General features: G+C 37.2%; 1 protein-coding gene across 5 annotated transcripts in view; it reads right to left on the bottom strand.

The window, feature by feature from the left end:
* Nucleotides 1–14,329, bottom strand: part of SEMA5B (semaphorin 5B) — a 487,556-nt gene that overhangs the window by 304,496 nt on the left and 168,731 nt on the right. The gene's annotated exons all lie outside the window — the stretch shown is intronic.

Raw genomic sequence — 14,329 nt, 5'->3', positions numbered from 1 at the left:
TTAAACAAATTAAATATATGCCCTCTCCCACCAATCCTTACACACCCGACCCAGAAGTTGCATTTTAACTCAAAATTAGGAAAGAGAACCAGCTCACTCTTTTTTTTGGTGGGGGGCGAGAAAGAGGACTAAACCTCTGCAGGGAATACGCTCTATGTAGATGGGACATGTGCCTCCTATTGAATAACAGTGGGGGATAGCTTGCTTTTGTTGCAAAGTTTCCACCTTTCTACTATCTCTTGATGCTTTTGCTCAGGCAGTCCTCTATGCCCCCCAACCCCAAATCAAACCATATGAAAGAACATTTTGAAAATTCTACTCCAAGTCGCGCAAAATTATATAACACCTCATTCTCTATAAATGATCAGTGTGAGCCCAGCGTTTCATTTGCAACTGTAAATAAAACAGACCTGCCACTGTGTTTATAATCCCCCTTAATTGAATTTATGTGTGAAAACTCAGACACAGCATTATTACCCCTCAAGTTACTAGCAGCTCTGGGTCTTAGGCAAAAAAATTTTTAACAAACATAACTGCAAGTGGTATTTTTGAATCAAAACAAGGAACTTTTCCTCCATATACAAAGGGGGGAAACAGTTTGAAAGATCAATATGAAATAGGTTAATATGTTATTCCATCCAACTCTACCTTGACCCATCCATTTAAGTTTTTTGCATTATAGCTCCGTATTAAAATCACATCACAGGATGCATGTCTGCATGGTCTATGCTACAGAGAATAAACTTGTGAATTCTCTCACCTGTTTCTCATTTAAATGTTCCAGAAATCTATACATTTAAGATGAACAAGATTCTAAGACATTAAATGAACTGAAGAACTCTCCAGACCAGCCTCCCCAATCCCCAAAATAAGCCACATTGGGACAGTTTCAGCCTGTATCAATACCTGACTTCATAAGGATAACTCTTTTTATTAAAAAATATTGTGAAAATACAGTGGAAAGCAAACAGAATACCAATTCCCTAACAGAGGAGCTGCTATAAATAAGCGTCAGAACTCACTGCAAAAAAATGGAGATTAATACAAGGTCTTTTCTGAACTGTAGGGTTATATTAATCGTCCATCATATTTGAAGGGATATCATTACCAGCTATGCTCCCAAAGAAAGTTATTTGCTGCAATTTAATACTGCAGTATACAAAAAGTGGTGTACTGTGGAATATTCTAAATTGGAGTGAAAGTAAAATATTCCACATTTAAAGGAACGTCAGTTGACAATGTGCATAGCTGTTCTTAATTTAATTTATAGTTGCAAAACATGGGTCTCCCCACAAAACCTGACTTTCTTGTCTGGAAGAGGAACTGGAATACACTGAAAAATGACTTTAAGTTGGTTCACAATGCATCAGTTTTTTTAATGTTAAGCATTTTTAATGTTGAGCATCATCCATATTGATGTGTGGTGTTTTTTTTTAGATAAGCTTCCTAGGATTTATAATAATATATGAAAAAAGGAGCACTGAAATGAACGCTCCTGCATGATCAAATCTTTATTATCATCATGGATCAGCATATTCCTCCATGTTGGAATCTCCAATGTGTTCCTGTAAGAATTGTTAAAGAGCTGCCCCTTAGATGCATTGATGTATTTGAGGCCTTCAGTGACTTTGGTGGGAACATCTTGGGCAGAGGTCTCCAAACTTGGCAACTTTAAGACTTGTGGACTTCAACTCCCAGAATTCTCCAGCCAATTCTGGGAGTTGAAGTCCACAAATCTTAAAGTTGCCAAGTTTGGGGACCCCTGGTCTTGGGGAATCCCAGCTGAGACTAGGAAGTTGTAAGCCTTGAAAAAAAAACATACATCCAGCTCTCTGGAGAAAGCTCTAATGCTGGGAAAGGTAGAAGGAAGGACAAGAGGCGAACAACCAGCCACAAAGTGAGTGGACTCAATTAACAATGATCATGAGCTCATCATTACAAGAGCTTAAAAAGGGAGACAGGTTGTCAGGGAGAAAATCTATCTACATGTTTGCCAGGAGTCAACAACTTGATGGCAGATAATCAGTATAATTTATTTTTACTAGAAATAAGAGCAGACTTTTTAATAAAATGGGTAGGGGAAGTCTTGTAAAAAGAAATTATCCTTGAATTCCATGGTTTTGATGCAAGAAGATACATGTCAAGAAAGTCACATAGGTTTACACAGCTAGAAATTCAACAAAAATTGGGCAGAGTTGAGAAATATAGTGTGTACATATATATGCATGTACACACACACACATAATAGTAAAATCTAATGCAAACTAAACTTAAAGAGATGAAAATAGAGTGAAAGGGCAAAGAAAGGGGAATAAAAGAAAGAGAAGAAAGTAAGAATAAGAAATAAGAAAGAAATATATGGGAAGAAAGTGACTCCCAATCTTCATCAAGCATAAAACCAATTTAGTGGCTCTTCACCTTAAGATTACACACATCTCTTTATCCCGTACCCATCTCTTACAAGGGGTTGTTGACCATCTAACTTTGGGATGCATAAACAGGATCCTATTTTCTTGTGCATAGTTCACAGATGTATAAGGAGTCAGCTTTATCCCAGACTACAGTTCCTAAGAAGCATTTTTAGCATTTCTAAACAAGGTAGCTCCTTTTCCGCTTTCTGCAGAGACTGCTAGCTTGCACCTGTGTGTGACACTGCTGATTAATTCCAAGACTACCTCGTCTTGCCAATTGCTCAATGAAATCATTCTGAGCTCACAGGTGATTTGATGAGTTATGCCTTTGCATCCAACTGTTCTTCCGACATCTGCTGCTAAGTATAATGGGGAGAGGGGGGAGTACGTGCCTTGCATATCAGAGATGGAGGTCAATATCATACAAAAAATAATCAGTAAGATTAACCTGATTCTTGTATAGTACCCAGTGGCAGCAGCAGACAAAACAGGGGAAATGATCACAAAGAAAAAAAGTATCTATTTTTATGTACCTGAAATAGTCAACTGGCAAAAAAAAAAAAAAAGGTTCCTAAGTAACTGGTTTCACCTTACACTAAGCTTGTTTTGTCAAAAGCAGAGTTTTTCTAGCACTGGCCCAACTTATGATTGCTAGCCTGAGTTACAGCGTTAAGCTATATTAGGTTGTTTTAAAAATAAAGGATTTACCACAAAAGGGAAATGAGCAATCTAGACAGTGAAAGATGTTTGGATTTTATGCAGCATTTTCAGAAAAAATCCTATGAGTGCTTTAGTGTTTTTGAAATTGAAGTGGTTCCCATCAGGAAAATAAATACCATCAGGGAAAAAAGTGCACACGCACATATACATATATATGTATGTCTCATACAACTTCATGGCATTACTAGGAAATTCGGTCACGAATTCTCTGGTATCTTTCTTTGCACTTGTCACATTTACTTTCTTTTCCCACATTAAGACTTTTCCTTTCATTAAATAGTTTCTCTGTTTAACTTGCCAAAGAACTGCCAATGGGCCCCTCATTTTACAGAAGAATAGGCCAATTTTACTACTGGGAGAAGGCTTTTAATGTACCATGGTGAATGTACAATGAAATGCAGCAGTTTCCCTGTGTTAATGATGCCATCCTAGACAAACTGGAGAAAACAAAATTGTGAGCAATTCTAACATTGCACAGATTTTCCTGTAACCTGGTCTATCTGCAATCAATACAGCAAAAATGCTGCAAACCTTATCATCATTAGGTTTTCTGTGATAAACCTTATCATCATTAGGTTTTCTGTGATAATAGAAAAATAAAGACAAATCTGATTGACATATGCATGTAAAGTATTCAACTTTCATTTCATCAACTTGTGACTTTCCCAATTTATGATTCGTGTTTTTGAGGTAACATCAGAGGATATAAATGCTCGGGTTAAAATCTTAGATCTGAAATGTTGGTTAATCATACACCAATCAATGCTTTCTACAGGCATCATTAAAAGATTGAAACAGTAATATAAGTCTAAATCACCAAGGACATACCACCATTTAATGTGGTTCTATACAAAAGCAATCATCTATTTAAAGAAGGGTTGTGAAGAATTGTGCCCATTTGTATTATTCTTCCCCAAAACCTGTCAAAATTAGAGTATTTAAAAACACTTTCTTTTAAAAGAAGTGAAATATTTCATGAAAGAAATTGGCCAAACCTCACAATTGTGTTTGAACTACCTTGGCAGACATGCCTTGTTGGCTTTTTTCAAAGCTTTAAAAACTTGGCTATGTACCCAGGCCTGGAGCTCAGAATGTGTTAAGGGCCCTGTTACTTGGCTTTATTATTAGTTGATTAATCAACATTAATCAACATGGATGTTTTTATTATTTTAATGTGTTTTTATTTTTTTAATATAGAATTTTAGAATTTATAAACCGCTCAAAGTTGCATGGTTGAATTGGGCAGCTATAGAAATCAAATGAATGAATCAATGAATAAATTAATTCTGTGCTGTTTCAATGAATGTAAGATGGTACAAAGAGATGTATATCCATACTTTTACCAGGTCTTAAAGTAGTTTTTTTTAATACTGAATCTTAATACCAGTTTCTTCATGGGAAGCTACACTGCCCTTCCCTTTCAATTACAAGCATTTTCAAATAGGATGTTTAACTCTTTTATGCCTATTTTTAACTCAGTTATCCTGTCTTATGCATTCAATGTATGTTTTTCTTTTGGATATCTAGAATCTAATCCTACTATCCTAGACTCAATCAATACTAATATTTATTTATCTCATTAAATTTATGATAGTCACCCAACAGACTCTGGGCAGCTTACAAAATCTAATTTAGGTGATTGTACAACAGAATACTTCTGATTTGCTCATAGTATTAAGACAAAGCATCCTTTAGTCTAAATAAATTGTTGACAGAAAAGCTCTCCCAAATTCCTACTTTGAAGGACAAATTATTCTCCTAAACATTGGTAAAAATCACATACAAAATCTATTAGGACCTATCTGCAATACATGGGCTTTAAAGAAGCAGGATAGGAGGAAGACTGACACTGTTGAACCTTTGTGTTGTAGAAGACTTCTGACAATACCATAGACAGTTAACAAAACAAATCAATGGATCATTGGACAATTCAACCCAAAGTCTTCATTCGAAGCACAAATGACTAGGCTCAGATTATCCTATTTCAGGATAAATTATGCAACAATCTAATTCTCTGGAGAAGGCTGTCATGCTGGGAAAAATGGGAGAAAAAAGAAGAAGAGAATGACCAGTAGCAAGATGGATAGACCCAGTTAAACATGCTCCACTGAAAGATTTGGAAAAAACTAACTTAGGAACAGATTGTCATGGAGAAAAACTGTCTATGTGCCTTCATTAAGGGCCTTGATCTCATCTGCATGTAACTACAGAGGAAGTCAGTGTCTTCCTTGAGGATTTCAGGGATTTTACACTTTTTGCCCCACCTATGTAAGTTCAGTTACACAAGCCTGTAGACATAACACACTCTTTGCTTTGCGTTCTCTAAAGGTCTATTCTAAGTTATCTTCCCTTGGCTCGGTCTTGTGCGTTTTATCCTCTACCACAAGCTTTTGCAATTTTGCCCTCTCTGCTTCTGCTTTTCCCCTACAGGAGCATGAACATACAGATCTATACATACAATTCTTTCCGCTCAGCCTCTTATGTTTTTTTTTTTTTTTTTTTGCACAATACTGTTTTCAGTGTTTCATAGCTGTTCTCATTCTCTTGGATCTTCCTCCTTTCCCCTCTCCTGCTATAAATCCCCCTCCTCTGGCCAGCTTGACAGTGAGTACCATTCTGCAAGACATTATTATCCAATATTCATTCACAACCAACCTTCAATACTGGCAATAAAGCCAATCAAACAAGTTTCATCTTGGTGCTTCCAATATAAAATATGCAGCTGCTTAGTTTGGGAGTGGAGGAGAGAGAAATGCTTGCCAGCATTCACATCCAGATTTAGTTAAAGAATCCATTATTGACTTTTGTCCTCAATAATCAGCAATGGATTTTAGCCAGAACTTCAGTACAGATTATTTCATTTACCTTGTACAATTGACTGCAGAATGTCTGGTTGGTACATCGGCCAATTCTTCTGTAACAACAAATGGTAATGTCTGCCCAGTTCTGATTTATCAAGACCTAAAATGAATGGCTTGACCAATTCTTTCCCTTAAAAAATAACGCTCTCTCAAAAGTATACGTTTATTCATTGAAAATGCTTTTTTCCCCCCTAACCAGCACATTTTGTACTGTTTCTCTAATTTTTCAAGCCATCCATCAGAATCCATCATCTATAGCTATTGTCAGAAAATATTGGACATTCAGCATGGTAATGCTGTACTTGGGCCAATTTTAGCCACATACATATAATGTAGATCTATCACATGCCTTATATCAATGCAGAAATGTAGAAACATAAAACCTAAAGACATGCTTAAGTAGAAGCATAAGACTGTGCTTACTTTTTGCTTCAAAGTACAATCTGGAAAATACTAAATACCCCTAATCCCTTCTGATCTTCAGAATTTCAATTTAATTATTTATCACATATGCCTTTGTGCTAGTAATAGAGTGCCTTCATCTTTTAAATTAACTACATTTTAATTCTCATCAGTAGAATCAACACTTTTCAATTGTATCACTATTACAATTAATGGTCCTAATCACATGTTCAAGGTGTAGGAAGGGTGCAAATAGAAATTAATTGTTTTTGTTTTCCCCAACTGATCTTCCATTTTTCCATCAAATACTCTTCAAATAACAAATTGATATTATTTCTGTAAAAATTTTGCCATAGTGTTTTTAATTTCATCTGTGCCAGTGTAGTCTTAGCCCCTAAAATGTTTTTTCTTGAGGAATGTATCCCGTGGTCTATAGCAGAAGCTTGCCTATCAATTACGGTATATGTGTAAGATAAATCCATTTGCATGCCTTTTAATCATAAATTTTGATGCAGAAGTTTAGAAATGGTTTCATACATGTGAAAAATCCATAAACTTTAGAAAAGTTTTGATTCTGCAGTGCAAGAAATTGCATTGTTTCTAATTTAACTTAACTTTAAGATTATGTCTTTAAAATATCTTACAGCGAAATGTATTTGATGAATTTAATTTAGAAGCGATTTTTTGGTTAAATCACCATAAGTGCTCCTTTCCAAAATGTTTAAAGGTAGCCCAGCCCCTAATTCAGCTATACGTAACTTGCTTAAGGCTACAGCCTCCTGCTAAGAGTGGAGAATAATTACTACAGAAACTAGTGCTTCAGGGCAGAGAGAATACAATCATCCTTTTCCTCCCCCAATTACATATTTTATGCCCACTTAACATATCTCCAAAATAAATCTTAAAACAATAGGCCTCCCCACTGACATCTCTTTATTCCTCAACTGGCCCTAACTGACAATGATGCAAAGAAGAGTGTATCTTCCCAGCTTACCTGCTCAATGCCATTTCCAACGAAGGGAAATTATCCCTGCAGGTTTGGACCTACAGCAAGGCCTAAAAATTGGAGCAGTCTATTTCTCAAAGAAAAGATTTTCTCTTGCTTCTTATGTTGATTCTTATTTGAATCTGTTATTCGAACTACAGGTAAACCTCGACTTACAACTCTAATTCAGCTCAAAATTTCTGTGGATAAGTGAGACAATTGTTAAGTTAATTTTGCCCTCCCCCCTTTACAACCTTTTTTGCCAAAGTGAACTGTAGTTGTTCAATTAGTAACATGGTTGTTAAGTGAATCTGGCTTCCCCATTAACTTTGTTTGTCAGAAGGTCACAAAAGGGGATCGCATGACATTGAGACACTGCAACCGTCATAAATAGGAACCAGTTATGTCTGAATGTTGATCACATGACCATGGGGGTGCTGCAATAGTTATAAATCACTTTTTTCAGTGCCGTTGTAATTTTGAACCATCACTAAACCAATGATTGTTGAATGAACTAACATCTCACTTATCTGGACGGAAGCTGCTAGCTCACATCTCAGATTTTGCCCTAGATTGCCAATGGCAAACCTTATGACACAGTACATCATTTTTTTGGGTGACAGGCCAGGCCTCCAGATCCTTTGCAAGTTGCATGAGAGGACCCTGCTCTCGTGCGGTCTCCAAGTTCTCCAAAAAAGCACAGGAATAGGGCATACTTTCCTGCTCTTTTTGGACATTGCAAAGCCATACAAGAACACTCTCCAAAGTTTCCAGGCCTTGTGTGATGGTTGGATAGGCATTTCAAAAAATATTGACAATTATGTAAGTATTTATTTATTAACTAATAAATTTAAAGGAGTTAATTTAATCCAGTATTCTTTCTTATGAATAAATTTCTCCTCTCTTTCTCTCTCTTTCTCTCTCTCTTTCTCTCCTTCCCTTCCTCAGCCAGTCCCTAACTCTTAATGTTGCCAAGTTTGGAGACCTCTGTTCTACTTCAATAAAAGAAAAATCTGTCAACAACCTGCCCCTTCCTAATCTATCTACACATCCATTGTTACCCTCTGAATTGGACTAAGAATTGAAATAATGAGAATGAGGAGTGGCCAAACGCCATGTCAGAAAGGTCATTAAGATTTCCAGAATCATCTTCTCCCAGTTCCTGTCTTCGGGGTTCTCCTCAGAGTTATACAGAGGACTGACAGAATAAAGTTACACTAATTAATTAGAATGTGCCCCAAGACTGAGTGTAACCTCTGAATGTAAACAATGTACCCACCAACACTTTTATATAGTTATTAAATATGAAAATTATTCAAAGGAGAATTGACTTATTTTTTTTAAAAAAATTGAAAGTTGACATTCTGCAAAACATTATCTCTACCTTTAAGAATGCCTATAGGCCTCAGAAGGATTCTATGGGTTTTCATAAATGGCCCAATGCCTTGTTTGGAAACATGTCCCTTTCAGTCCAGCAATTTTTTCTACCAATGCCTGGGAGATCAGCCAGATCTTCTTTCCTATAGAGGAAAACTCTTATTCTTGAGGGCATGGAGTATTGTCTTTAGCTTACAACAGCTACAATGTTATCAGGACCAAAATCAGAATTATCAGACTTCCGATTACCCTTTTTTAAAAAAAAAATTACGACAATGATGTGGTGTGGACTTTCTTTGCGGAAAAAAACCTAGAAATGTCTGCTTCAAATCTTGGACATTTAAGTGGTTAAGTAGTAATTTTCAAACTAATTCTAGACATGATTCCATATACTAGCAATTAAACTTTAAAAGGCCTAAAGACAGGATATTTCAAGGATCCTCCCCCATATAATTATCCAGAATCTCAATTCATCTTCTACTGTAGGTGCCCTAACAAAAATAGAGATGAAGATTCTGACAAAAAAAGGTATCCATACAAGTCCTGACCCTCTTAATTTCCAAACATCACACACCTAAGTAATGTTCTCCAGCTAGGTCCTCCTTGCATTCATCCAGAATTTTCTAGGAATTAGGCAGGCTATATCTATTGTAAGTAGTAACGTTTACCCTCTCTGCAATAAAAAGCCTGATAAGGCATTTATTGATGATTAGTATAAACAATATGTGTATTTAACAAAAAACAAATCAAGTCAAAGCAGGTAAAAATATATTCTTATTCTTCATCTGTGAACGATTGCCATATAGATTTATTTCTACAACTCAAACATTTAGCATCCTGAGTTAATCTTCATCTATTAGGAAAGCTTCCTAGAATTAATAATTTAATATCTTCAATGAAGAGCCTCTCTTCAACACAAGAGAAAACTAGAAAACTAAGATAAATGCAAACTTCTGTATGCCCCTCAACTTGTTCCCTATTATTACAAATAGGGAACCTACATATGGAGGTGCAGGCCATTCATTCACAGAGCAGCAGCTCCATTTGTATGAAACAAGAATAACAACACAAGTCCCCAACTCTTCCCGGGCTTAACCCCATCAATCTGAATGAATGTGCTAAAACGTTTATTTCAAACAACAAACACTCTACAAAATAGAGCACCTGCAGAGCATAGGTGCCTAGGAAGGAAGGGAACCAAAGGTAAAACCTGAAGGGAGGATATCATTACACTAATGTCATGACTTCCATATTTGCATCAGATGTTGGGATACAAATTAGGGTGGCATTTGCACGGAGATCTCACCGTATGTGAGTCACCCTTCTGGTGTCATTGCAATTTGCTGTAGATGCTTCTACTGTTGCAGAAATCTTCATAATTATAGTTTATTAAATGGCTGGACAACTGATTTACTTTGGGAGAAAATGGTAAAAGTTGGCAGAGGTTCCCAATTACTCGCAAAAAGGTCCAACCATGATGTGTTTTTTAAATTTTCGATTAACCCCCCTAGTCTGTTATTTTCTCATATAAACTTTCTCTCAAGGAAAATGTTCTCATCCATTGATTAAAACAGTTTTCAACAGCTGCTGATTAAATTATCTGATAGCGTCTGAGAAAAGTCATCAATTGCTCTTGAAATAAAAAGGTGAAATCAATGTGTTTTTCATTACTGGCTACTGACTGACCAAACAAAATAGAGATCCAATAAGTACATTAAATAAGCAGCATAATAATGCAAACCAGGTGGCCAATTGGGCTCAATATATAATCATCTACACACATAAAATTAGACAGGTAATTATTTGTCAAGAGCCTAAAAATTAAGAATAAACATCAATTAGACAAAAGAAATGAACCGGAATTCTCAAGAAGTTAAACAATTCAAACTTTGCCCTTCAAAATCTAATACAGATTAAAAGTTGTTATAGGGCTAAGAAAAATTATTAAAAACTTTGCTGAAGGGCTTTAACAGTGGGCCCATAAGATCAGGCAACTTGTGAACTATCTGCCATTTAAAGCCTCTTCTTCCTACCCAAAATAACATCAAGCGCAGGCAACACTAAGCAATTTCAGTCCGTTTATAGAGAAGTAATAAAAGTAGTAGAGAGAAATAGGTTCCACAGCAGCAGCACTTAGAATGAGTTCATTGTACAACATATAGTAAGAGAACCCAGAAATGAAGACTTTATTTTTTAAAAAATAAGAAAATCTCTAATAAGATATGAGGGAGGAGGACCCTGAGAATTGAGGAATGGAAACTGCAAGTTGATTCATTAATAAGAACGGGTTGATACTGAGTTCCTTAAAATTAGATGACAGCTAGAAGATGGTAGCTGTGGGTGGAATAGAAACTGAAAGAGAAAATAAGCCATAGGAAGAGAGGAGAATCATGCATGGTTTAATCCTAGACACTATTCATTGGAATTATAGTTTTTGTTCTGTTATCATCTTCATTAAAATAGTGAGTTATTCTAATGGGAACACAGAGTCGTCTTAAAATATTATTACTTACTGCTTAAACGGTCCATAATTTGCATGCATTCGTCTTTCCAATATCTCTTTCAAACCTCCTCCAGAAAAGGAAAGCAATTAATGGAATCACATTGAAATAAGTTACTTCGCTCGCAAAAGATATAGAAATTATATATGCCAATCCTCCAAGTTCAAGGTTGACCTGAGGTAGTCAGTCATCACTACATCACTCATCCGTAACTGACTTTAAACATCCTTGGGATAAACTTATATCCATCATCCAACAAAAATTTTAAAAAAATTACAAACTCAGAGGGCAGATTTGATGAACCACTAGGGGTTTTTTTTGTGTGTGTGACGTCAGTTTTCTATGCTATGTTTCACAAAAATTCTGTCAACCTTTAATGTAGGTAAGATCAAGAACAGAAGCAGCAGGGATCCCATGCTGTTTATTTTTCTGTGTGCAATAACAGAGTTGTGAATGACTTGTTTCTCTCTAACCCATTTTATACAAAGCAAAATCACGGCACAGTGGATTTTTCCATTTTTCTCAGGATCGTTGCTATTTCTCCTCCCCAAACTTTTCACTGATTTCTTCTCCTTATTCAAGGCCAAATCTACATTCTTGGGGATTACAGTTTACAGTTTGCCTTGTAGTGGCCATTTGTCAAAGCAACTACAAATAGCAGCCAAATCATCCCACTTGCCAAAAAAATTTGTCCATCTTTCCCCAAAGGACAATACACAGCACATCAGGGCATGACATAGAGCTACAAAAAGATTTTTCCCCCAACAATCCTGAGGGACCAAGAGTAGCGTGGTGAGAGTGCAGTACTGCAAACTACTTCTGCTGACAGCCAGCTGCATGCAATTTGGCAGATCAAATCCCACCAGGCTCAAGGTTGACTCATCCTTCCGAGGTAGGTAAAATGAGGACCCAGATTATTGGGGGCAGTATGCTGACTCTGTAAATTGCTTAGAGATGGCTGTAGAGCTCTATAAAGCAGTATATAAGTCTAAGTGCTATTGCTATCTTGTACTCACTAATACCCGATCAATTACAGAACAGATATTATTTCATCCTATTTTCATATCCAACCAACAGTGAGATGAAGGCAAGAGACAGACAGACCAGGAGAGCTCAAGGTGGAGCTATGGATGAAGCAGAGCCACTATTCAAGTTTTCATCAACAAGCAGATCTTTAGAAATACAGATAGTCCCCACATAGTGACCAAAGTTTAGACCAGCAATTCATCATTAAACAAAACAGGAGTTTGGGGTTTATGGATTTGGGTTTATGACATCACTTTCCATTTTGCTGTTAAGTGAGTCACTGGAGGACATTAAGTGAGACATCATGTGACTGCAACTTGCAATTTTACTGCCATCTTCTCCATTAACTCTGCTTGTTGAAAGCTGGTTGTAAAGCAGGCAAATGGCAATTACATAACTGCAGGATGCTACAACAGTTGTACATTTCTGCCAGTGGTGAAATGTCCAAATATTGATCAAAGACTGCATGGATACTGTAAAAGTCATAAATGCAATGACCAATCTTATACTTACTTTTTCAGAACCATTGTAACTTCAAATGGTCGCTAAACAGGGCAGTCATTAAGTGAAGGCTACCTGTAACCAAATCCTCAAATATCTATGTGGCTTGACAGAGGAGCCCACCCTCAAAATGTAACAGATCTGCCCCAAGTTGTGGAGCCTCCAGTTTAACCACCTCAGACAGTTTTGTAGTGCTTGAGACCGCAAAAGAATTACAGGATGAAATCACCACATCACAAATTTCATATCCCATAAAAGACTGGCAATGTTCTCCCCAAAACATTGGACATCTAAATCAACACGGCTCAGCCATGATCAACTTTCCTCCAAAAACATCCGAAGTATTTTCTCCAAAATTGACATGACACAGCATAGCCCAACTTACAAACACACCAAAAAAGCTCCGGTCCTATCCTTGTGCTGATATAGTAACGTCAGGACCAGGATAACCAAGTCCTTCCCTTTCTTCCATAAAATACTTACCCAGTCTTCCACAAGTACTAGTGTAGAATTTCCAGCTGTTCAAAGGTTTGAACTAAGAGACCGCACTTAGATCTGCACAATGGGCCAAGGCAAATAACCTGACCAGAAATCTCAAATTTAGGAATGCAGAAGCACTGGTGGTTTGGCAAATTGGAAACAAGGCCGATATTCAGAGCTTGTGACAAGCAGCTTAACTGGCAGAAAAGGCAAACACAGCCGGCATCTCTTGACTGAGGTCAGCTGCAAGACTTGCAGCAGATCCAAGCAGCCCAGCGTTCTGAATTAAACCAACAGCAGATGTCAACCAGTTGTCAAGTCCAATCCAAGTCCCAAATGCACTTGGAGGAAGGATGCAAGTAAGCAGAACCTTTGGAAAAGTGGCAGATGGCTCATAGGTGAAAGGTTTGCCAAAAGTAATAACAATTGGCAGATTGCTGGGAATAGCAAAAATAACATGAAGCAAGAGCAAACTTAGCAGACCTTCAGTCACCAAGAGGTTCTAACTAAACTTCTCTGATCTGCAAAAGCCAAGGAGGGAGGAAGAGATGGGGAGTAAAGAAAGAAAGAAAAATACTATAACCTCTTTAAAAAAGTCTTCACACAGAGATTATACCCTTTTGCTTATGAATGTGCTTATAATCAAAAGCTATCCAAAACAATAGCAATAGCACTTAGACTTATATACCACTTCACTGTGCTTTACAGCCAGTGGTGGTATTCAATTTCTTTTACTATCGGTTCTGTGGGCATGGCTTGGTGGGCTTGGTGGGTGTGGTGTGACTTGGTGGGCGTGGCTTGGTGGGCATGGCAGGGGAAGGATACTGTAAAATCCCCATTTCCTCCCCACTCCCCACTAACCTGCTTTCCAGCTCTGTTCTCCTGTGCAGGGTAACAAAAGAAGACCCAGCTGATCAGCTGGGACTCTGATCAGCTGGGACTCGGGAGGCAGCAAATAGATGGGGGTGGGGCCAACCAGAAGTGGTATTTACTGGTTCTCCAAACTGCTCAAAATTTCCGCTACCAGTTCTTCAGAACCTGTCAGAACTGGATGAATACCACCTC

Source organism: Notechis scutatus, chromosome 1 (assembly GCF_049901735.1).
Source record: "Notechis scutatus isolate UNSWTSFEM ecotype Mainland chromosome 1, rNotScu1.2, whole genome shotgun sequence".
Classification (NCBI taxonomy): domain Eukaryota; kingdom Metazoa; phylum Chordata; class Lepidosauria; order Squamata; family Elapidae; genus Notechis; species Notechis scutatus.
Note: the sequence above shows the minus strand (reverse complement) of the source record. Positions and strands in the feature narration are given on the sequence as shown.